Source organism: Balaenoptera borealis (assembly GCF_965194805.1).
Source record: "Balaenoptera borealis genome assembly, chromosome: 12".
Taxonomy (NCBI): domain Eukaryota; kingdom Metazoa; phylum Chordata; class Mammalia; order Artiodactyla; family Balaenopteridae; genus Balaenoptera; species Balaenoptera borealis.
The window spans coordinates 68,091,436-68,116,870 of record NC_138869.1 but is presented as its reverse complement, the minus strand read 5'-3'; the positions used below and the strand labels follow the sequence as shown (position 1 = coordinate 68,116,870).

Genomic DNA, 25,435 nt, shown 5'->3' with positions numbered 1-25,435 from the left:
AGCCACACAGGGTAACCAGGCTTACCCCTGAATAGTTCAGAAAGCGCTCGCAAAGACATCGCCACATTTCACCTTCCCTACAAACCTGAAAGATAGGGTTTTATTATCCCATTTTACAAGGAATAACACTGAGGATATAAGACGTTAAATGACTTGCCAAAGACACACTCTTAATTGGCACAACAAGAACTTGAACTCAGATTTTCTGTTTCCAAACACCATGTCTTTAATCAACCACACCAAGCCATTGTATAAGTTGAGCTTAAAAGGATGGAAAATGATCTGCCCATCAGAATAACCGAGATTACCTTGCAAACAAGTGGCAGAACTAGAACGTGGTCTCAGCCTGTCTGGCTTCGAAGTCTATGCCTTTAATCACTAAATTATAATGCCTCTGATATTACTTCAAATACTGTTTTTGGATAAGGGTTATGTTATATGTGTAGCTGGATTTATCTGCCTCATGGACTTAATTAGTCACATTCTTTTAGATTTTCATATTGAGTTGAAGACAGCTCCAGAACCCCAGCTGCCAGATTAACAAGAAGTCTAATAGTCCTCCTTTCAGGTTCCTTTCTATGAGTTGTTGAAATAAAACTCCCAAACACCATGGTTACTTCTAAAGTCTGAAAAGGGCCTTTGTCTAACTTTCACAAGTGATGTATCAGCTGTTGCCACTCTCCCCACCATGCACACACTGTTACAGAAAAAAACAAATTGTCCCTAATCTTCAGGTGACGGTGGTCCACTCTGAAATGGTGCCTCCTGGGCAACTCCTGGCAGTCAGTTCATTGAGGGTGGGCAGGCAATCCCATCCCATCCCATCCCATCCCATCCCATCCCATCCCATCCCTTCCCATCCCATCCCATCCCATCCCATCCCATCCCATCCCATCCCTTCCCATCCCATCCCATCCCATCCCATCCCATCCCATCCCATCCCTTCCCATCCCATCCCATCCCATCCCATCCCATCCCATCCCATCCCATCCCATCCCATCCCATCCCATCCCATCCCATCCCATCCCCATCCCATCCCATCCCATCCCATCCCATCCCATCCCATCCCATCCCATCCCATCCCATCCCATCCCATCCCATCCCATCCCATCCCATCCCATCCCATCCCATCCCATCCCATCCCTTCCCATCCCATCCCATCCCATCCCATCCCATCCCATCCCATCCCATCCCATCCCATCCCTTCCCATCCCATCCCATCCCATCCCATCCCTTCCCATCCCATCCCATCCCATCCCATCCCATCCCATCCCATCCCATCCCATCCCTTCCCATCCCATCCCATCCCATCCCATCCCATCCCATCCCATCCCATCCCATCCCATCCCATCCCTTCCCATCCCATCCCATCCCATCCCATCCCTTCCCATCCCATCCCATCCCATCACATCCCATCCCATCCCATCCCTTCCCATCCCATCCCATCCCTTCCCATCCCATCCCATCCCATCCCTTCCCATCCCATCCCATCCCATCCCTTCCCATCCCATCCCATCCCATCCCTTCCCATCCCATCCCATCCCATCCCATCCCTTCCCATCCCATCCCATCCCATCCCATCCCATCCCATCCCATCCCATCCCATCCCATCCCATCCCTTCCCATCCCATCCCATCCCTTCCCATCCCATCCCATCCCATCCCCTCCCCTCCCGGAGTTCTGGGCCTCCATGGAGGTGCATCCACCACTCCTCTCACAACTCCACTCTCAACACCTGTTTCTTGGATCAAAAGCACCAGGTCCTGCTGCCTGGCCAGGAGGCATTCCAGCATCTGCAGGACCTACGTTGTTTGTTTTTGTTCTATAGGGTTCCATTTTATTAAATAGATATACAGACAAAATCAATCTCAGATGACTTAAGATCAAAATAGTGGTTACCTTTGCAAACATTCATAGCAAGGAGGGAGCTCAAAGAGGACTTCGGGGTGCTGGTCTATCTTGATCTGGGTGGTGCCTATGTGGGTGTGATCATTTTGTAAAAATTCATCTAGCTACATAATTATAATGTGTGCCCTTTTCTATATGTATGGCATCTTTCAATAAAAATGGTTTTACAAGTAAAAACAAAAATACAAAAGTAACTGTGAATTGTAAGTTCCCAGTTACATTTGGTATATTCTAATGGATGTAATTTTTTAGATCTCTGTTTCTATGCTAAGGCAAGAGGGTATTGAACCCTAGGATCCCACTGTTAAGTTTCCAAGATAATGTGGACATAGCACCCAATTTCATTTCAGCAGTCATGAGTTCTTTCTTCTTTATATCATTAGCAATGGCTGCTTTTTTTCCCCTTTCAGTTTTATTGAGATGTAATTGACACACAGCACGGTATAAGTTCAAGGTGTACAAGATTTGACTTACATACATTGTGAAATGATGACCACAATAAGTTTAGTGAGTGTCCGTAATCTCATATAGATATAAAATGAAAGAAAAAGAAGAAAAGGTTTTTTGCCCTTGTGATGAGAACTCTTAGGATTTACTCTTTTAATTTTCATATACAACATACAGCAGTGTTAATTTATCGTGTTGTACATTACATCCCTAGTACTTACTTATAACTGAAAGTTTGTAACTTTTAAATACCTTCATCCAATCCAGCTTCCCCAATATTACCCACCCCACCTCCGGTAACCACAAATCTGATCCCTTTTTCTACCAGTTTGTTTGTTTGTTTTTGAAGTATAATTGATAAACAACATAGTACACAACATAGTGATTCAATATCATTACAAAATGATCACCACAGGACCAGTGTTTGATGTAGTCTTTCCCTGTTGACTCTAGGGCAGGCTCAGCTCACCTGTTCAGACCTCTGCTAGCCTGGAGTTAATTTAATTTCAGAGGCATCCTGGTCCACCTTGACAGCTTCCTATCTTCACATATCAGGGAACTGGGGATGGTTAAAACTTCAGTTTCTTGCCTCCCAGAAGACCCTGAACTCACTCAGATTGACCCACTGTCTCCTCCCTGTCTCCCCAGTTTTATATAACAAGGCTCTCAGCCTTGACTGAGACACAGAATTTGGGTTCCATCCTAATCCCAGGACAATGCCTGCTTTCTTGCCCTGTGTTTGCCAAAAAAGTTCACCCATGTGACTACCCCAGGGCAGAAGCAGGCTCACCTCTCTGGTTTACAAATTATTTGAAAACTATTCATTAGTGCACACTTTCAATCCTGGACAAAGCTTTGTGGCAGCTTCTGTGTTAAGGAGATACTGTTTTCCTTGGAATCTCTGATTTCAAAACAATAACGGATAAAGATGGAGAAAGGTTTTCCCTCTCTTTGAGCCTGGAAAGGAACGTGAAGTATTCTATTCCCCCTTCTCCCAGTCTCTGGTAACCATAATTCTACTCTCTGTCCCTGTGAATTTGACTACTTGAGGTACCACATATAAGAGGAATCATACAATATTTGTTCTTTTGTGACTGGCTTATTCGCTTAGCATAATGTCCCCAAGGTTCATCCATGTTGTAGTATGTGTCAGAATTTGCTTCCTTTTAAAGGCTGAATTATATCCTACTGTATGTATATATCACATTTTGTTTATCCATTCATCCATTGATTGGACGATGCTTGGGTTGCTTCCACCTTTTGGCTATTGTGAATAATGGTGCTATGGATATGGTTGTACCAACATCTCTTTGAGACCCTACCCTCAGTTCTTTTAGGTATATTCCCAGAAGTGGAATTGCTGGATGATAATTCTATTTTTGATTTTTTGAGGAACTGCCATACTGTTTTCTATAGCAACTGCATCATTTTACATTTCCAACAATAGTGTACAAGGGGTTTTTTTAATATTATGGATACAAACTTTTATGTACATCTATTTGATTTTTAAATATTACAATTTATATGAATTAAGCTAATTCATATAAATTAATTCTAATTCACTGTACATTATATTTACTTGATTTAAACCTTGTATTGATTAAAAATATACTATAATTTATACTAAAAATTAATCTTCAGAAATATGGCATCTAAAAAGCCAAGTGGTACAGTGTTTAGGAAAAGAAGAAAGAATGCATGCAGAAATGGATTAAATTATACTTGTTACAAGTTACAAGTTTGGCTAGAAAACAGCTTTTCAACCATTGAAAACAATCAAGTTTCTAAATATCGATATTATTAGAACAATCATCAAATTCAGAGTTAACTAAAGAATCTTTTTTGAAATATGAAGACAAAACCAGAAATGCTAGACGTTTCATAAACTCGTAAACCAGAAAGTGAGCAAGAAAGTAAGAAAGTGTCATTTGTAATAAATTTTGATAGTGCTCCGAATTGGCCACCAATTTCCAGTAAAAGAAGAATGATTTTAATAGGACCTGGATTTTGGGGATGATGGAAGCATTCAGTATCTTGCTTGTGGTTGTGGTTATGAAACTGTATTCTTCCATGAAAACCTATGGAATTGTACACTCAAAAGATTGAGCATTTCCTTATCTCTCTGAGCCTTGGACTTTGCAACAGAGCAGCACGTAAAAAATTCTCTTTGGAGAGGATGACTGTGGTAAGAAACAGAAATTGGTATGAAAAGATTCTGGAGACAAGGAGACCAGTTGAAATCCAGTATAAGAGCCCTGTAGAAATTATTCACTCTGAATTCCTTTCTGTCCTTAGTTATTATGGACTTCTCCACTCTGCTCGACTTCTCTTATGGCCTATTATCTAGCTAACATCTTGTTTCTTTATGGGGTCTAAATGTTCCTCGCAAGTAATAGACCTAAGAAGTTAACTGGGTCCTCCAGAATTGCCTAACTTCACTGGAGGCTGGGAGTTCAAGAGACTCGTAAGAACACATGTTTTCTCAAGGTTGGGCTTAATTACCTTTGAGTAAGACCTTGGCACAGGGACAGCCATATTCAGGGTGCATGTCGGAGCAAAGGCTTCTAGTCTTTGGAGATTTTCACCCCCATCTCAATGATGTTTTTCATTATCCTCTTGGCAAGCTGGCTTGATTTCTAAATCACATGGAGTTCCCCTAAGACTTTGTAGATTCTGAGATGCATGTTTTCCTCCAAAGCAACTAACAGTAGTCAACTATTATTATTATCACCCTATGTTTCCATAGTCCAGTTCAAGATAGAGTATATGAATCCTTGTTTAGAGGATTATGATAACCCAGGGTTGGAAGAAGCTTTAGGGCCTTATTATTGAAAATGTGGTGCACCATTCAGTATCTGTGTCACCTGGAGGTCTGGGGGAAATGCAGAATCTCGGGCCCAACCCCAGGCCTACTAAATCAGAATGCATGTTGTAACACCGCCCCCCTGCCCGCCCCTCCCCATCTGTGTGCTCATTAAAATTGGAGAAGCATGGTTGTGGTGGTCGTCTGGCCTGGTCACTTACCTGGTACTCAGCTCTGCCTCAGCAGCCCTGCAAAGAGCTCAAGCGAGGTTAATTCATTGTATTTTTTACCTTACAATAGTATTTATATAATACTTGTATAATATAGTGCTTGTACAATATAATATGGATATTGAACAAGGTAATACACTGACTAGTTTGGCTGTCATTTATCATGTCAATAAATGTGTTTTAGCAGAAGTTTGATAAGCACAAAGTATTCATTGGGAATGATTAGATGTCAATTGTATTGCATTGCTAAGAAGCATCTGCTTAAGTATTTTCAGGTGGAGGATAATCTCAGAGTAACAAACAAGAGCAAAGACTTCTTGTGCAGTTGCTTTACCTTTTACCCTTGTGAATACTGTGGTCACGTAGGGAGGCAAATATCAACATTGAGTCATACTTGTCAGTGATATTCCTGAGACTAGTCCTAGGACTTGTTTAGCATTCAAATGTACATAATATTTAGAGTTTAGAAATATGTAATTCTTGATGCCTTCATCCTAAGTGACTATATAAATGGTTCAAATTATTCAGATTTAAGCAACATATTAATTTGACCTTATTCCAGTTTCTCAAAATTTCAGGATTTTTTTTTTTTTTTAATTTCTGCCTGCCTTAATTTAAAGTTATTTATGCCATTCCCCTGACAAGCTGTGTATTTATATTGAGGTCATCTTTCTAAGTATGGTTCCACAATCCCCAATTCAAACCACTGAATAGAGGTGTTAGGAACTCAGAACTTTTCAAATTTAGATGATACTGTTTATTACATAATATTCCAAGCAGGGTCTGGGGCAGCACCCCTTAATCAAACATTAATATTTCTGCAATATATGAAATAAACAGTCACACTAATTCATATAAATAAAGGCTCTAAATATCTTCACCTCAGGTCAGATAAAGTTTCTGCCACAAAATTGGCTACATTTTTTTTCCTGTTTTCATAGTTTTTATTTGTTTGTCTTGTTTTTACATTTTGCAATTGTGGATAAAGAAAGACGGACCTGTTTATAATAGCAAAATGAGAGGAAATTTTAGGAGTACTTTAGTTCACCTTTTGCCTGCAAGTAGGAAGGACCTAGCAAAAATTGATGTGAATAGTGTTTATCGAAACTAAGGTTTATTAGAATAGTCCATAACTTTCTCAGTGTTTAATAATCAACATAGTCATAATATCATGAGGCCAGGGCTGACCCTCTATCTGCTGATGTCAATTCTCATCCCCTCTCTCTTTCTAAAAGAGCCTTAATTTTATCCAGTGTGCCAAACTAAAATTACTTGCTTCACTAGACTATCTATCTTGCAGTTACAGGAGCCATGGGACCCTGTAGTGTTCCATGAGATATAAGCGGAGGGTTTCTGCAGAGGCTTTTGTTTTCCTGACACAGATCCAGCCCCTTCCTACCTCCCCTTTCCTTCTTCTCCTTGTCTAGAATACAGGTGTAATACCTGGAGGTACAGCAGCCATAGTGCAACAAAGGGGTGACAGCATGAAGACGAGTAAAAAACAGAAGAAGCCTGTTGAGCCTGCGTAGCAGCCTTGGCCTGCCCCAGACTTCTTGTTGCATGCAGCAAACTTAGTATTTAAGCTGCTGTTTTTGAGTTTCTGTTATTTGTGGCTAAACACATTTCTAAATGCTACATTATATCGCTATCTTTTTCTCCTATTTATTTTTATATCAAATTATTTGTTATTATAATTATATTATTAATAATATATAAAAATCATATATTATTATAAATAATAATATTATTATTTATTTTATATCAAATTGACTCTACGTGCACTTGAGGCATGATAATTATAGCTCTTTAATATGTCCATATCCATTATTACTTACCTTACCAAGTAGAAACACCTTTAATTTGTGTTGGTTTTCAAGGTTCCTTTAATCTATGAAGAAATACTACACAATGCTTTTCTCATCAGTAGCTTTTGTGCCATTCCTTATCTTAAGCATGTGTTTCCTCAGGTGAAATGATGCCCCTCTTCTAATATAAATCACTATCAAATGAATAACTGTAGAAGTTGAGACAAAAAGTTTAGAATGATTTTTTAAAAATAATTTTCCTAAATAACTTTAGAATATTAAAAAAAATTTTGATAGGCAAATTCATATTTGTTTCCCTTCATTTTTTTTTCTCTTCTTAGGCAATATTTACAACAAAGCTTAGTTAATAATTGGTCAGTTTAGTATTCGATTCAGGTCAAATCAGTACATTATAATTCAATCCATTCCATTCGACTCCCTTTCAGATTTGTAGGTTCTTTTCTCAGAATGTTCTGTTCTTGTCTTAGAGATTCTCTTCCTGCTACCATCTCTTTGACATTTGAAACATTTATTTTAAGGTGCCTTTCAGATGTCCTATTGTGTGAAGTTTACTGAGTGTGATTCCTCATATCTGAGTGGCTGCTGACTCTCTCCTTGTCTGTTCATTTCCTATGAGCCTATCTTCAGAGGTAATCGTGACCTCTGTTTGGGTCCTATTTGATCTTAGGGCTGTAGAAGAATCTTCACAGATTGTTCTCTTGTTGCCTTAGCTGTAATTCTGCTACAGACTGAATGTTTGTGTCCCCGTAAAATTCAAATTTTGAACTCCTAGTCCCCAGTGTGATGGTATTTGGAGGTGGAGCCTTTGGAAGGTGATTGGGTCATGAGGGTGGAGTCCTCATGAATGGAATTAGTGCCCTTATAAAAAAGACCCCATTGTGTGAGGTTACAGTGAGAAGACAGCTGTCTATGAACCAGGAAGTGGGTTCTCACCAGACACTGAATCTGTTGGTGCCTTGATCTTGGACTCCCAGAACTGTGAGAAATAAATTTCTGTTGTTTCTAAGCCACCCAGTCTATGGTATTCTGTTCTAGCAGTCTGAACAGACTAAGACAGTTTCCATGGTGTTCATTGTTTCAATGTAAAATTTCCCCTTTGTCTCTTGGTTTGAGGCTTTCATATTGTGGAGAGAGAGATTCAGAGAACTTGGGTCAGCACCTGTGCAGTAATTCAGTCTGGGAACTCTAATTGTAAGACCCTTTCCGCTCGTGGGCTGGAGCAGGCCGCTGCTTCCATCCCATACTCAGGGGCTGGTGGGCAATTCAGTCTTTAAAAAAAAATTGAATTTGTTGTCACTGTTTCAGCCTCAGACTACTTCACTTGAAATATGGGCAACAGCTCTGAAAATCAAAAACCTGCACACTGAGCCCATAGTGCTGCATGACAACCATTCGCTGGATTTGCTGGAAAGCTCCCTTTCCAGTTTGCAGAAGTCTTTCTACTCTCTTTTTGACTACAACTGCCAAAGCCTTCATTTGTCATTGACCGTGTGTGTGGATGTGTTCTTCTCGTGGTCAGCTTCAGAAGAGAGTAAACTGTTTCTTGCAACTCCGTCTCTATCAGCTACCTTTGGAAACCAAAGGTAGCTGAAGACAATGGCATGTTTAACAAGAAATGAGAGAATAATGATTAGTGGAAATAAAGAATGTCTTATGCACTTAATTTTCAGAGAAAATGTGTCTCTTTCAAAAGAATACAACTGGGCCAGTTAACTCTTTTTTTTTTTTGCCACGCAGCATGGCCTGCGGGATATGCGGGATCTCAGTTCCCTGACCAGGGATGGAACCCGTGCCCCCTGCAGTGGCAGTGCAGATTCTCAACCACTGGACTGCCAGGGCAGTCCCAGTTACCTCATTTTGATTATCATCCTGGCTCCTGTGGACACTTGAGTTTTTCTGCCTCGGGCAAGGTGGGCCTTAGTGTCAGAGGAACTGTGCGGCCTTGAGCAACTTAGAATTCATCTGAGCCTCAATTTCATCATCTGGGAAACCAGAACAATAAAGCTGTCTTGTGTAGAAATGAAAATCAGCTGAGATTGGGGAGGAAAGCATTGTGTGAACCATAAAGTGTTATTAAAGCGTATCATTTATATGTAGGGTTAACCCTTTCCTTTCTCTAATTTTCTATTTTCTATCACAGAAGTTCTTTCTTAGCACTTCTAAATGAATGAAAAATTCTCTTTGCCTAAAAGTTATTTGAGAGCATGAGCCAAATAAATAATCTCTTCTCCACAGACCCCATTCATGTTGTCACTCTCCATAAGTATGGAAGCTAGACTTCAAAAACAGCCCTTAGTCACACTTTTGTGTAGTCCTCTCCATTTCGATCCCTGTAGCTTATTTTGATATATAGGACATGGGAGAAGTGACACTGTGTGACTTCTGAACCCTGGTCATGAGAAGCCTGGAAGCTTTTGCCTGTCTCTTGGAATTCTTGGGCTGGGAGAAGCCTTAGTAGCCATGTAGGAAGTCTGACTCCTGTGATCCTGCCATGCTGTGAGGAAGCCCAACCGGCCACGTGGAAAGGCTCTTGGAGAAAGAGAGATGCTTGGCCAGCCCCCAGCTGTTCTAGCTGTCCCAACTCAGGCACCAGACATATGAGGGAAGACATCTTCATCTGACTACAAGCCCCTGAGACACCCCAAGTGAAAATTTTCCTGAGGGGCTTAGTTTATCAATATGCTATAAGAAATAATAAGAAGTCTTTAAGCCACTAAGTTTTGGTGGTAGTCTGTTAGATAATAATAGGTAACATTAACACTACATTAATCTACAAATTTAATGAGATCCAAATAAAAGTACCAACAAGATATTTGGAGCTAGACAAGCTGATTCCAAAGTTTACGTGGAAAAATCAGTTAGGAAGAATAACCAGGATAGGGACTTCCCTGGTGGCTCAGTGGTTAAGAATCCATCTGCCAATCCAGGGGACACGGGTTCGAGCCCTGGTCTGGGAGGATTCCGCATACCACAGAGCAACTAAGCCGGTGCACCACAACTGCTGAGCCTGCACTCTAGAGCCTGCGAGTCACAACTACTGAGCCCATGTGCCACAACTACTGAAACCTGCACGCCTAGAGCCCATGCTCCACAACAAGAGAAGCCACTGCAATGAGAAGACCGTGCACCGCAATGAAGAGTAGCCCCCACTCTCCACAACTAGAGAAAGCCTGCGTGCAGCAACAAAGACCCAACACAGCCAAAAAAAAAAAAAAAGAATAACTAGGATAATTCTGAAAAAGACAAAACAAAATAAAACAATGAAGGGGGGAGGGCAGAGTGGAGGTGGTTAGCCCTATCAGCTGTTATAACATTTTAAAATGTAATAATTAAAACAGTTTGGTACTAAAAACTGCTGAGAGGTAGGAACTCTAGATCAATGATGGGAGACAGAAACTCTAAGACACATAGAATTTAGGATATGATAACAACAATACTTCAAATCAAGAGGGAAAAGGCAGTTATTTAATAAATGGTGTTGGTAAACCTGAATGGTCATCTGGAAAAAGATAAAGTTATATCCATACCTTACATCGTATACCCAAATAAATTCCAGATGAATCAGACATTTAAACATAAAGAAAAAACAAACTATTAAAACACCAAGAGATTCCATGGGAAAATCTTCTTTTATATTCTTCAAGTGGAAAGGTCAGAAGCCATACAATAAAATTCAACTACATAAAAAAATCTGTACGGCAAATGCTACCATAAAGAAAAACAAATGATAATAAGCTAGGGAAAAATATTTGCAAGACATTTCCCAATTAAAGGATGAATTCCCTAATATGTAAGACATATCTTCAAAGAAATACAACAACAATTAAATAAGAAAATGAACAAAAAGAGAGTGCACAGAAAAGGAAATACAAATGGCTCTTAGATACATGAAAATATGCTCAGCCTTACAATGAGAGAAATGCGAATTAGATCTACCTAGAGAAACCATTTTTCCTTATCAGATTGGCTTAGATCCAAAAGTTTAATAGCACCCTGTGTTGGCAAAGGTGTGAGCAAATAGGATCTTGGAGTTTAAATTGGAATTTAAATGGGAACAACTTCTATGTCATGGGATGAATTTTGCAAATCTATAAAAATTGCAAATGTATATGTCCTTTGACCCAGAACTGTACTTTTACTTCCGTGTAAGTAAATCTACTTCATAGATTTACTTCCGTGTATGTTCATCATAACAAAAAACGGGAAATAACCTAAACATTTATCAATAGGGGACTGATTCAATAATGGAATACTCTGGCACAGTAAAAATAGGGAAAGTCTTGAATAGGGAACAATATCCCCGATATTGTGTGTGTGTGTGTGTGTGTGTGTGTAAAATGCAAGGTATAGAACATTGTGTATACGGTATTCTATAGAACTTGTATGAAGGGAGGAAAGCTATGTATATACACATGCATTTGTATGCATCTGAGTAAATATTTCTGTAGACATACTCAGGAAGCTGATATCATTGGGTGCCTTTGGGTAGAGGAACTGAGTTCCTGGAGGTCAGAGCTGGGAGAGAAACATCACTTTTGTACCTTTTGAATGTATCACATTTTATAAAATTAAATAAAATTAAAAGTATGTATCTTTTTTCTTTTTTGTATCTTAAAGATTTAAATTACATAAATTTCAAGAACATAAATTGTGATGATAGAGGTCAGAATAGTTTCATTCTGGGGAGATATTTACTGGGAAGGGGCAATGAGCAGAGATGTCCTCTATCTTGAATTGGATGGTGGTTATATAGGTTATATAGGTAAGCGCAGGTGGAAAAATTCATCCACCCCACATTTAATATCTGTGCACTTTACAGTATGTATATTATACCTCACTACATTAAAAAAATGTATAATTGGAATGATGGGAAAGGAAGTGGAAATATACAACTAAATTGTAATCTGTAGAGTCCTTGTTCACTCTAGTCTTAGTTCGAGTTACAGGTATTTCCACTCACTTGGCTTTTAGTTTTGTAAAGAGTTTCATGTGAGAATGTATATATATGCATAGAAACATCAATGCAGAGGGAGGTTGTGGCCATTTGTAATCTTATTTCTTATTAAAAATAACCCTCATTGACCTCACTTGAGTGGCTGGTTATTCCATTTTCCTACAATCATGTTGAGTTGGCGAGTGACTCACGACTAACTGTATGTTCAGGTGTGAATAGACCAAGTCACATGCTTTTACGAATTTGATATTGGACTTTGCTTCCATATAGAATGAATTTCTGAACATTAGCTCGGTGCAGCTTTGAGTAGTTTACAGTGAGTCAGCAAGAGCTTAAATGGGAGAGTGTGAACCAATGACAAATGTCTTTTGAAAGGCAGCTTTGATCTGATCACTATCTGCTTCTGCCCTGCAATCTCTATCTTTGCTTTTAGTGTAACAAATACGTTTTCCTGCATTGAATATGTTTTCCTAGTAACAGTGGTGAGGCGTGACAAGGCAACACGTTTGGAGCAATGTTTGGGTCCAATCAGGCACCAGTGACAAAAATGTCTGATGGTGCTGAGTCACTGTGATCAGGTGATTCCCTGTGAAAAGGAGATTGAGAGCTTGACTTTCACTTCCTTTCATTTGCTGAAGTAAGCCTGGAGGCATTGTCACATGATCACTTTCATTCACTAAAACTCACTTTTCCAGGTGCTTCTCCCTCTTACATAATAAAACAGCAAAGCACCTCCCCACAACCCCCTTCTTCCCCCAAGACTGTGCCCCTGGGGGAAACCGAGTGGCCTTGCTACCTAGAAGCCTCTGGACTAGATGTTCCTGGGAACCTTAAGCAGGGATGATGTGTAAGAGTTGGGATTGATGTTCAGGCATCGAAACACAGACATAGAGAACAGACTTGTGGTTTCCAAGGGGGAGGGGATGAGGGTAAGGGAAGGACTGGGAGTTTGGGACTAGCAGATGCAAACTAGTATATATAGGATGATAAACAACAAGGTCCTACTGTAGAGCACAGGGAACTCTATTCAATATCCTGGGATAAACCATAATGGAAAAGAATATGAAAAAGAATATAAATGTATAACGAGTCACTTTGCTGTACAGCAGAAATTAACACAACATTGTAAATCAACTATACTTCAATAAAATTTAAAAAAAACCAGAGATTTAGATTACTGAGCAAAGGAGAGAGAGAGAGAGAGAGAGTGTGTGTGTGTGTTGTGTGTGTGTGTCTGTGTGTATCTGTGTGTTCTTAACCTCACTAGAAGCTGGTTAAGAAGCTTACTCAAGGTTGAACACAGTAGAGGTATTTCAAGTTGCGTTAGAGAGAAAATTACAAAAAATAATCTTTAGGAGCCAGACAACCTTTTGGAACACCAGTAAGAGAGCTCCAATATAGGTGAGGTGAAGTCCCTCTTTGTGATAACATCAAGGTCCACTCCGCAAGGTTAGAAGTGAGGTGACAATGGGGCTGGAAGGATCAATAGAGACCATCTTTCTTGGGGCAGGGTTAGTAGTCATCCTGCAGGAGGCAACGCTAAGAACACCAAAGAACATCCTGAGTGATGGGCATCTTCCCAGGATAAAAGAGGGGCTCCTGGGAGTCCACTGAGTGGAACCCCACGCCTCAGTGGAACACGTGTTTGTCACTCTGTCCTTGGTGGCCGCTGTTGCACTGGACTGTCCTTATCTGCCGGTTCCATTGGATTGGGAGCTCCTTGACTGAAGGGGTTGTAGTGAATTCATCTCTGTACCCCTAGTGTTCACAGTAAATGTTTTATTGAATTCGTGAATGCATCCATCTATCCTCTACATTTTATCAAAACTCTGAGATGTGATGAAAAACATCAGTGTCTCTACTTGGGTTTTGGATCCTTCTGTAGGGTCTTTGCTTCTACACTCACATGATCCTACACAGAGTAAGCGCAACATAAGTGTTAACTAGGCCTGCCACAATTACTACTATTTCTAGGTTTGCCTTCAATCTTTGCATGTTAAAGTTTAACTGACTCTGGTGTTTTTCTCTTATCACATGCCCCTGGTTCCTCCCTTTCCACTGTAAGCATATACAGGTGGCCTTTTGCATAATAGTATGAAGTTTTTTTTCTATGATTCCCCTCTATTTTCTGCTCAAAGGTTTATGTTTCTCAGTTTTCCTGTTTCTTCTGCACATTTTTCTAACGACTGAGGTCATGAAAGCAGATGTTGGGAGCTGATTTCATATCTGTAGCTCTGGTTAGACACAATCTCAGGGAATTTGTAGCCAGTTTATATTCTCTTCTTACTTAAAAAAAATCCCTCCCTTGACCTCACTTCCGTGTCCAGTTGCCATTTCATTTTCCACAACGATTTTGACAAAATGTCTGGAGTGAAGAAATTTACATTTCCACCCTCTTTTCCTCTCTGCCCACCACTTATCAGAACACATTGCTTTCTCTAAAGCCCTGATGTTTTTCTTCTGACCTTGATCCACTGAGCTGTTTTCATACCCCTTTTTCACGCTTACTTAATCGGTTCCACATTGTTAAAAAAAACAAACAAAATAAAACAAAACCCCCAAACCCAAAGTCTTCCCGCTCTTGAGACAGTCTCCCCATCCTGACATCTGTAACCCTGAGCCCATGTGCATTATTTGGACCTGTCTGGAGATTTTTACGGTCACGATTGCTGTTAACATCCTTCCACATCCCAAGTGAGTCCACCACTCTCCTCCCTCTGTAGGTCCACATGTGTGTGATCTCCTCCCAGCTCTGCATCTTTATCCCACTCAAGACACTCTTAACTCCACATAGTCCCTTGGTTTTCTAAACCTATTTTATTTTTTTCTCTTATTGATTGTTTTAATTGAAGTATACTTGATTTACAATGTTGTGTTAGTTTCTGCTGTAAAGCAAAGTGATTCAGTTATACATATATATATTCATTTTTTATATTCTTTTCCATTATGGTTTATTACAGGATATTGAATATGAAAGCAAGGTCTTGAACAGATATTTGTATACATTATTCACAATAGGCAAAAGATGGAAGCAACCCAGATGTCCATCAACAGATAAATGGATGAAACAAACCGTGGTCTAGCCATACAATGGAATATTATTCAGCCCAGAAAGGAAAGAAACTCTGATACATTCTACAACATGGATGAATCTTGAGGACATCATGCTACTTGAAATCAGTCAGCCACAGAAAGACAAAAACAAATGCTGTATGATTCCATTTACCTGTGGTACCTAATGCAGTCAATTTCAGAGACAAAGTAGCATAGTGGTTGCCACACAAGTTATGCTTTAACAGGGACAGAGTTTCAGTTTTGCAAGATGAAAACGTTCTCGAGAAGGATGGTGGTGATGATTGTACAACATTATGAATGTGTTTAATGCCACTGAGCTGTACACTTTAAAATGGTTAAGATGGTAAATTTCATGTGTGTTTTACCACAATAAAAAAAATTGAAAGAAAAATAAAGGTCTGGTCTAAAATGACTAATGTTGCCTGAGGCCCCACCAAACAGAAGGCCTCCCTCTGTAGCCTCTTGGGGTCTGATTCCTGGACCAAGCTGCCCTATTAAGCAGTTAATTATTTCTCTTTGATACTGGCTTTTTCATCTTTTAATACAACAGTCTTACTGTCTCTGATAATTACTCTGTCTCGATACCTTTTATTTTTATTTTTAAATTATTTTTATTGGAGTATAGTTGCTTTACAATGTTGTGTTAGTTTCTACTGTAGAGCAAAATGAATCAGCTATACGTATACATATACCCGCTCTTTTTTGGATTTCTTTCCCATTTCAGTCACCACAGAGCATTGAGTAGAGTTCCCTGTGCTACACAATAGGTTCTCATTAGTTATCTATTTTATACATAGTATCAGTAGTGTATATGTGTCAATCCCAATCTCCCAATTCATCCCACCCCACCCCCCTTTCCCCCTTTGTATCCATACGTTTGTTCTCTATGTCTTCTAAACCTATTTTAAAACCTACACCTTCAAGGAGAAATTTATCTCCATAAACTTTCCCTTCTCTGATGGCTCCCTCAGGGTCTGTGTGAACACTGTTTTTTTTGTATAATACTAACTTATCAACATGTGTATACTTTTGGATAAATATTTGTAGGCTTTTGTTTTTTCATGAATGCATATTGCTCCCTTAGACCCTTTTTTCTATTTGCATTTTTTCCAAAATGCATAGTATGGTCTCCCATACACAGTGGACACAAGCTAAATGTTGGTTAAAGTGGATAATAATTAAAAATGTAATATTTACTCCTGTCAGCGGGAGTAAATATTTAACTTAATATGACTCTGTGACAATTTGTCCAGACACTGCCACTTCTTGCTTGCAGAGAATTTATGTCTGTTGCTAACTTATTGCTTCTCTGGTCTTCATTTCCTACCTGGCTTAGATGTAGAGTATGGGGCTTATGAAGTAGACCAAGACATAGTTCCTGAGGGTTTTGTTACCCAGATCATATGCCAACCTACCATCAGGTCCAAGTACTCACTCACCAGGCTGGATGCTTGTGAAAGAGGTGATGAGGTTTATCTGGGAGAGACGGAACCCATAGAAGCCTCTGGTGCCAGATTTATGGGGTTGAAGTTCAGGTTTTGCTGTATTCTAGCTGTGTGGTTCAGGCCAAGCTACTTAACTTTTCTGTGCCTCAGTTTCCTGTGCCATAAAATAGGGGTGATGATAATTGTGTTGATCTCCTAGGGTTGTTATGAGGATTAAATGACAGTATATGTGATGGGGTAAGCGCTATAAGTACTAGCTACCACTGCCACAACTGTTTTGTAAGTTTGCCTTGAATCTTTATATGTGTATGTGGATTCAGATGTTACACATATAGATTCATGAAAATGAGTTGTTAGGTTTATTCACCCTTAAGAAATAGATTCTTGAAGGTCAGGATAGCACACACCAAGTTTTACTGCCAAGGCAACACCAACTATAGAAGAGGCTGAGAAGAGTGAACACTAGTTCCTGTTCTACAAGTGCTCTGCACTCTTCAAAACTGTCAGTGTCAAGATCAAGAAAGGCTAAGGAACCAGTCCAGATTAAAGGGACCAAAGAGTTGTGACACCTAAATGCAATTCATGATCCATGTTGGCTCCTGAATTGCTATAAAGGACATTACTAGGAAAATTGGAAGAATCTGAATACAAGCTGAATGATAGATAATTAGTATTGTATCAATGTCAGATTTCTAATTTTGATAAAGGTAATGTGTGTGTGTGTGTGTGTGTGTGTGTGTGTGTGCGTGTGTGTGGACACATGGGGAAAGAGAAAAAAGAGAGTGAGATGAGGAGACAGAGACTGGGAAAGTGAATGTGGCAAAATATTAACATTTGATGAATCTGGATTATATAGACTTTTTGTCCAATTTTTGCAACTTTTCCATAAATTTGAAATTATTTCAAACAAAAAAGTGAAAAAAAATTAGTTCTATGATTTGGAGACCCAGTTTTCTGATTTGCAAGATGGATGAATTTTACTTTATGGTCTTTGGGAACGATGATAATATTTTCTGAGCTGCAAATTGGGAAATTTTGCTGGAGAAATCTCTTTAAAAGTTTTAAAAGAATAATAAAAAAAATCCCCCAAAGTTAGCAGAAGGAAAGAAATCATAAAGATTAGATCAGAAATAAATGAAAAAGAACTGAAGGAAATAATAGCAAAGATCAATACAGCTGAAAGCTGGTTCTTTGAGAAGATAAACATAATTGATAAACCACTAGCCAGACTCATCAGGAAAAAAAGGGAGAAGACTCAAATCAGAATTAGAAATGAAAAAGGAGAAGTAACAACTGACACTGCAGAAATACAAAGGATCATGAAAGACTATTACACGGAACTATTTGCCAATAAAATGGACAACCTGGAAGAAATGGACAAATTCTTAGAAAAGTACAACCTTCCAAGACTGAACCAGGAAGAAATAGAAAATATGAACAGACCAATAACAAGCACTGAAATTGAAACTGTGATCAAAAATCTTCCAACAAGCAAAAGTCCAGGACCAGATGGCTTCACAGGTGAATTCTATCAAACATTTAGAGAAGAGGTAACACCCGTCCTTCTCAAACTCTTCCAAAAAATTGCAGAGGAAGGAACACTTTCAAACTCATTCTACGAGGCCACCATCACCCTGATACCAAAATCAGACAAAGATACTACAAAAAAAGAAAATTACAGACCAATATCACTGATGAATATAGATGCAGAAATTCTCAACAAAATACTAACAAACAGAATCCAACAACACATTAAAAAGATCATACACCACGATCAAGTGGGATTTATCCCAGGGATGCAAGGATTCTTCAATATACAGAAATCAATCAATGTGATACACCATATTAACAAATTGAAGAATAAAAACCATATGATCATCTCAATAGATGCAGAAAAAGCTTTTGACAAAATTCAACACCGATTTATGATAAAAAACTCTCCAGAAAGTGTGCATAGAGGGAACCTACCTCAACATAATAAAGGTCATATATGACAAACCTACAGCAAACATCATTCTCAATGGTGAAAAACTTAAAGCATTTCTTCTAAGATCAGGAACAAGACAAGGATGTCCACTCTCGCCACTCTTATTCCACACAGTTTTGGAAGTCTTAGCCATGGCAATCAGAGAAGAAAAGAAATAAAAGGAATACAAATTGGAAAAGAAAGTAAAACTGTCACTGTTTGCCGAAGACATGATACTACATATAGAAAATACTAAAGATGCCACCAGATAACTACTAGAACTAGTCAATGAATTTGGTTAAGTAGCAGGATACAAAATTAATGCACAGAAATCTCTTGCATTCCTATACAATAACAATGAAAAATCAGAAAGAGAAATTAAGGAAACACTCCTATTCACTATTGCAACAAAAAGAATAAAATACCTAGGAATAAACCTACCAAAGGAGGTACCTGTACTCAGAAAACTATAAGACACTGATGAAAGAAATCAAGGATGACATAAACAGATGGAGAGATATATCATGTTCTTGGATTGGAAGAATCAATATTGTGAAAATGACTATACTACCCAAAGCATCTACAGATTCAATGCAATCCCTATCAAATTACCAATGGCAGTTTTTACAGAGCTAGAACAAAAAAATCTTAAACTTTGTATTGAGACAAAAAAGACCCGAAGAGCCAAAGCAATCTTGAGGGGAAAAAACAGCTGGAGGAATCAGGCTCCCTGACTTCAGACTATGCTACAAAGCTACAGTAATCAAGACAATATGGTACTGGCACAAAAACAGAAATATAGATCAATGGAACAGGATAGAAAGCCTAGAGATAAACCCACACACATATGGTCAACTAATCTATGACAAAGGAGGCAAGGATATACAATGGAGAAAAGACAGTCTCTTCAATAAGTGGTGCTGGGAAAACTGGACAGCTACATGTAAAAGAATGAAATTAGAACACTCTGTAACACCACACACAAAAATAAACTCAAAATGGATTAGAGACCTAAATGTAAGACCAGACACTATAAAACTCTTAGAAGAAAACATAGGAAGAACACTCTTTGACATAAATCACAGCAAGATCTTTTTTGACCCACCTCCCAGAGTAATGGAAATAAAAACAAAAATAAACAAATGGGACCTAATGAAACTTAAAAGCTTTTGGACAGCAAAGGAAACTATAAACAAGAAGAAAAGACAACCCTCAGAATGGGAGAAAGTATTTGCAAACGAATCAAAGGACAAAGTATTAATCTCCAAAATATATAAACAGATCATGCAGTATTATTAAATTATTATTTAATATTTATTAAATATTATTTAATAAATATTAAATAATAATTTAATAATACTGCATGATCTGTTTTAAATATATTTAAATCAGATTAAATTAATTAAATTTTTTAATATCTCAATATTAAAAAAACAGACAACCCAATCCAAAAATGGGCCGAAGACCTAAATAGACATTTCTCCAAAGAAGACATACAGATGGCCAAGAAGCACATGAAAAAGCTGTTCAACATCACTAATTATTAGAGAAATGCAAATCAAAATTTCAATGAGGTATCACCTCACACCAGTTAGAATGACCATCATCAAAAACTCTACAAACAACAAATGCTGGAGAGGGTGTGGAGAAAAGGGGACCCTCTTGCACTGTTGGTGGGAATGTAAATTGATACAGCCACGATGGAGAACAGGATGGAGGTTCCTTAAAAAACTAAAAATAGAATTACCATATGACCCAGCAATCCCACTACTGGGCATATACCCAGAGAAAACCATAATTCAAAAAGACGCATGCACCCCAATGTTCATTGCAGCACTATTTGCAATAGCCAGGTCATGGAAGCAACCTAAATGCCCATCGACCGACGAATGGATAAAGAAGATGTGGTACATATATACAATGGAATATTACTCAGCCATAAAAAGGAACAAAATTGGGTCGTTTGTAGAGATGTGGGTGGATCTAGAGACTGTCATACAGAGTGAAGTAAGTCAGAAAGAGAAAAACATATATCGTATATTAATGCATATATATGGAACCTTGAAAAATGGTACAGATGAACCAGTTTGCAAGGCAGAAATAGAGACACAGATGTAGAGAACAAATGTATGAACACCAAGGGGGGAAAGCAGGTGGGGGATTGGTGGTGGTGGGATGAGTTAGGAGATTGGGATTGACATATATATACTAATATGTATAAAATGGATAACTAATAAGAACCTGCTGTATAAAAAATAGTAAAATAAAATTCAAAAAAATAAAAAAGAAAGGTACTAAATTCCTTAACTTGAGATATTTGGCTTTCTTTAATTAACAGTAATGTTTTGATGTACCACTACTTGGTCTTTGTTACAAAAACTCCTATATAGCCTGGCTTCCCCCCACCTCTGCAGAACAGTCACCCAGAACTAGCTGAGAGGCTATGTTCCAGGCTAAGTCCTCAGTTTTGTCCACCAAATAAAACATAATTCTCAAAAAGAAAAAGTTTTAAAAATCCTCTAAAGATGACATTAAGGCATATTAACAGATATACTTCTTTTGAAAAGAAACATTTGAGCTATGGATTGAAACACAGCAGATATGTTTAAATCCATGAGTTCATAAAAAATAAAGAACTCCTGGTCACCTACAGAGGACTTTGAGAATTGGTAAATAAAAGGAAAAGATCAAGTGTTTATCCTACCTTTCTTGTACTAAATGTATCACGGAGTAAGCAAATAGTTGACAAGAGGAAATTTCTGTATTATAGAAGTATTCCTGCTAGTAAGTGAAAAAGGAATGAGAGTTAGAATATTTGCAAGCTCTAATGAAATAATGAACTTGGCAAAAATATCTAAGAAAGACAACTGGGCATTATATATCTGCTAATGAAAAGTCCTGGGCATTATATATCTGCTATATCCAATCTGTTAAGTGATCAAGTCTGTAACCAACTACCCACTGGAGAGTGAGAACACAGGAAATGCAGGGGCCAGCAAACAGATTAAAAGACACCATGTGGAGGCAGTCAGGAAAATCCAGAGTGGGGGAAATTCTCCAGGACAAAGCAACCCAGTGTCTTCACCATATAAATGGCAAGGAGGGGAAAGAGTGTGTAGCAGATGCTGTCAGTGCTCACCCCTGTCTTTTGTACCTTTCACTGTGCTCAACCCGACTTCCAGTTGTTACTAGCTCCTCTGTGCCAAAGAGCTTTTCCCCCTGACCCATGGAAGCTTTTCCCCTCTGCCCACTTTTGGAAGGTCAGGAGTGCCAGGAAATCAATGCCCCCAGAAGCAGCCTTTAATCAATGACTAAATAAAGTGGGTGAATAAATACCCTGCTTTTTCAACTCTCAGGGAGGTCATTCCGAGGGGCTTAACATGTGTGTGTGTGTGTGTGTGTGTGTGTGTTAATACCTTTTCCCTGAAAGGATTAAGCTTCAATCATGTGCTGGTAAATGGTTAAATGGCATTGTTGGTTTATGTTTAATACCCTTTGTTGGTTGCCCTCTCTTCCCTACTTCACGGTGTCCCCTGACCTTCTTAAACTACGTGTACTTGAATCCTTGTGTTATGGTCTCTTTCTGGAGGAACTCAAACTATAGCAGAGGAGGAGCTTGAGACTAAAAGAGACTTAAGAGGCAGGGAAATTTGAACACTGACTGAATATTTGATACTATTTAGGAATTATTGGTTTTTTGTTTTTTTTTTTAGGTGGCATAATGCTGTTATGCTTGTATTTAAAATCAAGAATAAATAATAAATGTATACAGATAAAATGTTATGATATCTGGCATTTGATTTCAAATAATATGGGGTGGAGTTGTGGTTGGGGATATGGTACAACACTGACAATGAGCTGATAATTATTAAAACTGGGTGATGGGTATGTGAGGGCTCCTTATACTATTCTGTTTACTTTTGTATATGTTAGAAATTTTCCCTAATTGAGTGCCAAAGAAAGATCCCTGGGGGTTGTTTATAACTGTACTTAGTGCTTGATACTGCCTTGTATGGAGTAAGCCAAGAAGCACTCAAAACATTATTGTTGAAATTAACATGTTGTGTCTTACGTTGGACATACCAAGGCAAATATTGTTGATGTTACTACTTTTAACTGATATACCAGAAATCTTACTTAGATTAGGAAAAAAAGTCATTTTATCAATTAGCACGATGTCAACTTTTAAAAATTTCTTACTAGCTCTACCACTAATTAAAGTATTTCTTTAGCTTGTGATTATTCATCATCTGTGGCTTGAAGTTATTTTTGAATTGTGAATGTTTTTATTATAATGCTTATGTACTTTTTTCTTTTTTTGCCAAAATGCTGAAATTTCTAGGGTATTTTGATGATTCAGTGGGACAGGATATGGGACAGAATACTTAAAGTAGGACTCAGAAAATCTAAGATTGTGAGTGCTGAATCTTAAGGGCTATCTGTTTCTGAAATTTGCAAGGTGACTGCTTTTGTAGGGACCAAAACCTGATAAAACTAACACTTTATTGGGAAAATCTTTTAAATAAAAGAATAGTGTGTTAAGTGGAGGGGTAGGGTATATCTGAAGTCTTTGAAGCCTGTAAACAGAAACTTGCAAGCAATTCCTACAGAAATTTTCTATCTTAAAAAAATTATAGATGTGGATATGTATATAAGTCCCTAAAAAATCCTATCACTTCCCAGGAATTCACACAGGCTGAGATTTGCTTTTTTGTAGGATTTTCTAGTAATATGACAGTCCTTGTTTTCAAGCTATCAGGTGGAAAAATAGTAATTCAATTTGGTATAATATTAAATATAAATATCATAATAAGATATGACTTTAATTTTAAGAAGACTCACTAGAAGATTTTGAAGTGCAAAGGAATCTTTTTGGAATGTGCTTCAAATAGGTAAAGTTTAAACTCGAAAAAGTAAAAAGTTAAATATTTTATATTTATAAAAAGTCAAACTGTTTTTTTCCATACCTGGTTAAGAAGTTGGTACCAAAGTAACTAAATAGCTTCATATGGTAGACAGTTTTTTGTTGGATTTATTCCTAGTTCTATTTCATGTACTTACGTTTGTTTTCCACCTATAGGTAACTTATGTTATCAGGTTCTAGTTTATAAAACCTTCTTAGAGGCTTATTCTTTATAGAAAATGGTGTGGGAGTAACTAATTAGCCTACTAGTTAAATTTTAAAACTATAACCAACTAGATAAAGATTGAACATAAAGTTGTGCACATGGATTGTTATCCTCACATTAACAGTCATAGAATTTATTTTCTTTTTTTCATTTTTTACAGTGCTATTTATTTATTTATTATTTATTTATTTAGGCTGCACCATGCAGCATGTGGGATCTTAGTTCCCTGACCAGGGATCCAACCCATTCCCCCTGCACTGGGAGCGTGGAGTCTTAACCACTGGACCACCAGGGAAGTCCCAGAATTTATTTTCTAAGATATTTCAGAGAATGAAATTCTCATCCACATCATCAGCTAAATTCAGTCAAATTCTCTACTTGGACTTGGCTGTTTAGTCTGTATGATTAAATCTTAATAAGTTTGCTATTTCTTGGAATCCATCTCTGAATGATGGATTTAAAGCTTTTGTTAACAAAGAGATTTATTCTAGGCTCTAAATAAGTAATTTAATTTCTTTAAGTCATTAAGAGACATTTTGGTTCCCCCAAAAGACTCTGAATTGGCTAAACATGATAATAATAATAATTAATAATAACATTATATTAATATTATTAATAATAAGAAGAATGCTATAAACTTCCTTTCAACTCAGTATATAAAAAATCAGCTAAGATAGTAGTTAATTCTAACTTCATTAAATTGTAATTCCCATTAATTCACATCTTTCTTTCACAATAAAATTTTATCTGCAGAATTTCAGTTTTGATCCTGATGCAGAATTATGCTGACTTCTACTGCTCACCTTCCTTCAGCCTTTCTGCTCGATGGCTTCCTCAACCTCCTCTGAAGTTTTCATCTGAGTCCATGGTAAGTGTACGAAAGCACATTCTACCCCTGCAGTGGGATGTGAGGGCACAAAAGTGCCCCTGAGCAAACGTCCTCCGTCCTCTGCCCACTTCTCGTTGCCTTATCAACTTGTTCTTAAATTCCATGCACTCTTGGACCCACTAACAGAAACTCTAAGGAGGTGAGTACATTTCGGGGAGAGGCCAGGCCCCACGCAGTGTAGTGTGTAGAGCCTGGCGTGTACCTGCTCCCAGCCTGGAGCTCTGCAAGCCTGTCAGCAACCCAGGAGAGCAGAAATATCTATTTTATACATTAGGAAATTGAGGCTCAGAGAAGGCACTGGGCTCCTTAGCTGTGGGCTGTCAGCCTGTCTAAGCCAAACCCTTTTATCTACACTACTACTTCCTGTATGAACTAGTAAGACTCACGGTGACTCGGCAGAAAGAGGAGACTTGAGGGACTGGGCCACCAACCACTGTGTGCTGACCTGGCCTTAAGCACAAGGGAAATAAAGCAATTATGGGAACCTGGGTGTGAAAGTCAAGGAATTACCACAATAAAGGGGGGGGGGGGCTAAAAGAAGCTGGGGAAATAATTTTCCCAGCTTCACATTCCCCCCTTACAGCCAGGCCAAGCTGGAGCTTGTTTTATAGTAGACTCAGGCAGCCAGATGGGTGTGTAGAGCAAAGATATTTTTATTGAAAATGTAAGTATGACTCTGAGGGAATGGAGTCTTTTTCCAAATCCAGGGTCTTTTATGTGCTCTGTAAAGGAGTGTGCATGCTTGGGTGGGAATTATTTGCCA

General features: G+C 38.4%; 1 long non-coding RNA gene across 3 annotated transcripts in view; it reads left to right on the top strand.

Moving 5' to 3' along the window:
- Positions 1-25,435, top strand: part of LOC309607999 — a 79,122-nt gene that overhangs the window by 34,806 nt on the left and 18,881 nt on the right. For 2 of the 3 annotated variants that reach the window (XR_014232601.1, XR_014232603.1), the window contains exon 1: positions 1,669-25,336. This is a non-coding gene — a long non-coding RNA (uncharacterized lncRNA). Of the gene's footprint in view, positions 1-1,668; positions 25,337-25,435 lie in introns of those variants that run through there. The other variant, XR_014232602.1, reaches the window with a different exon arrangement.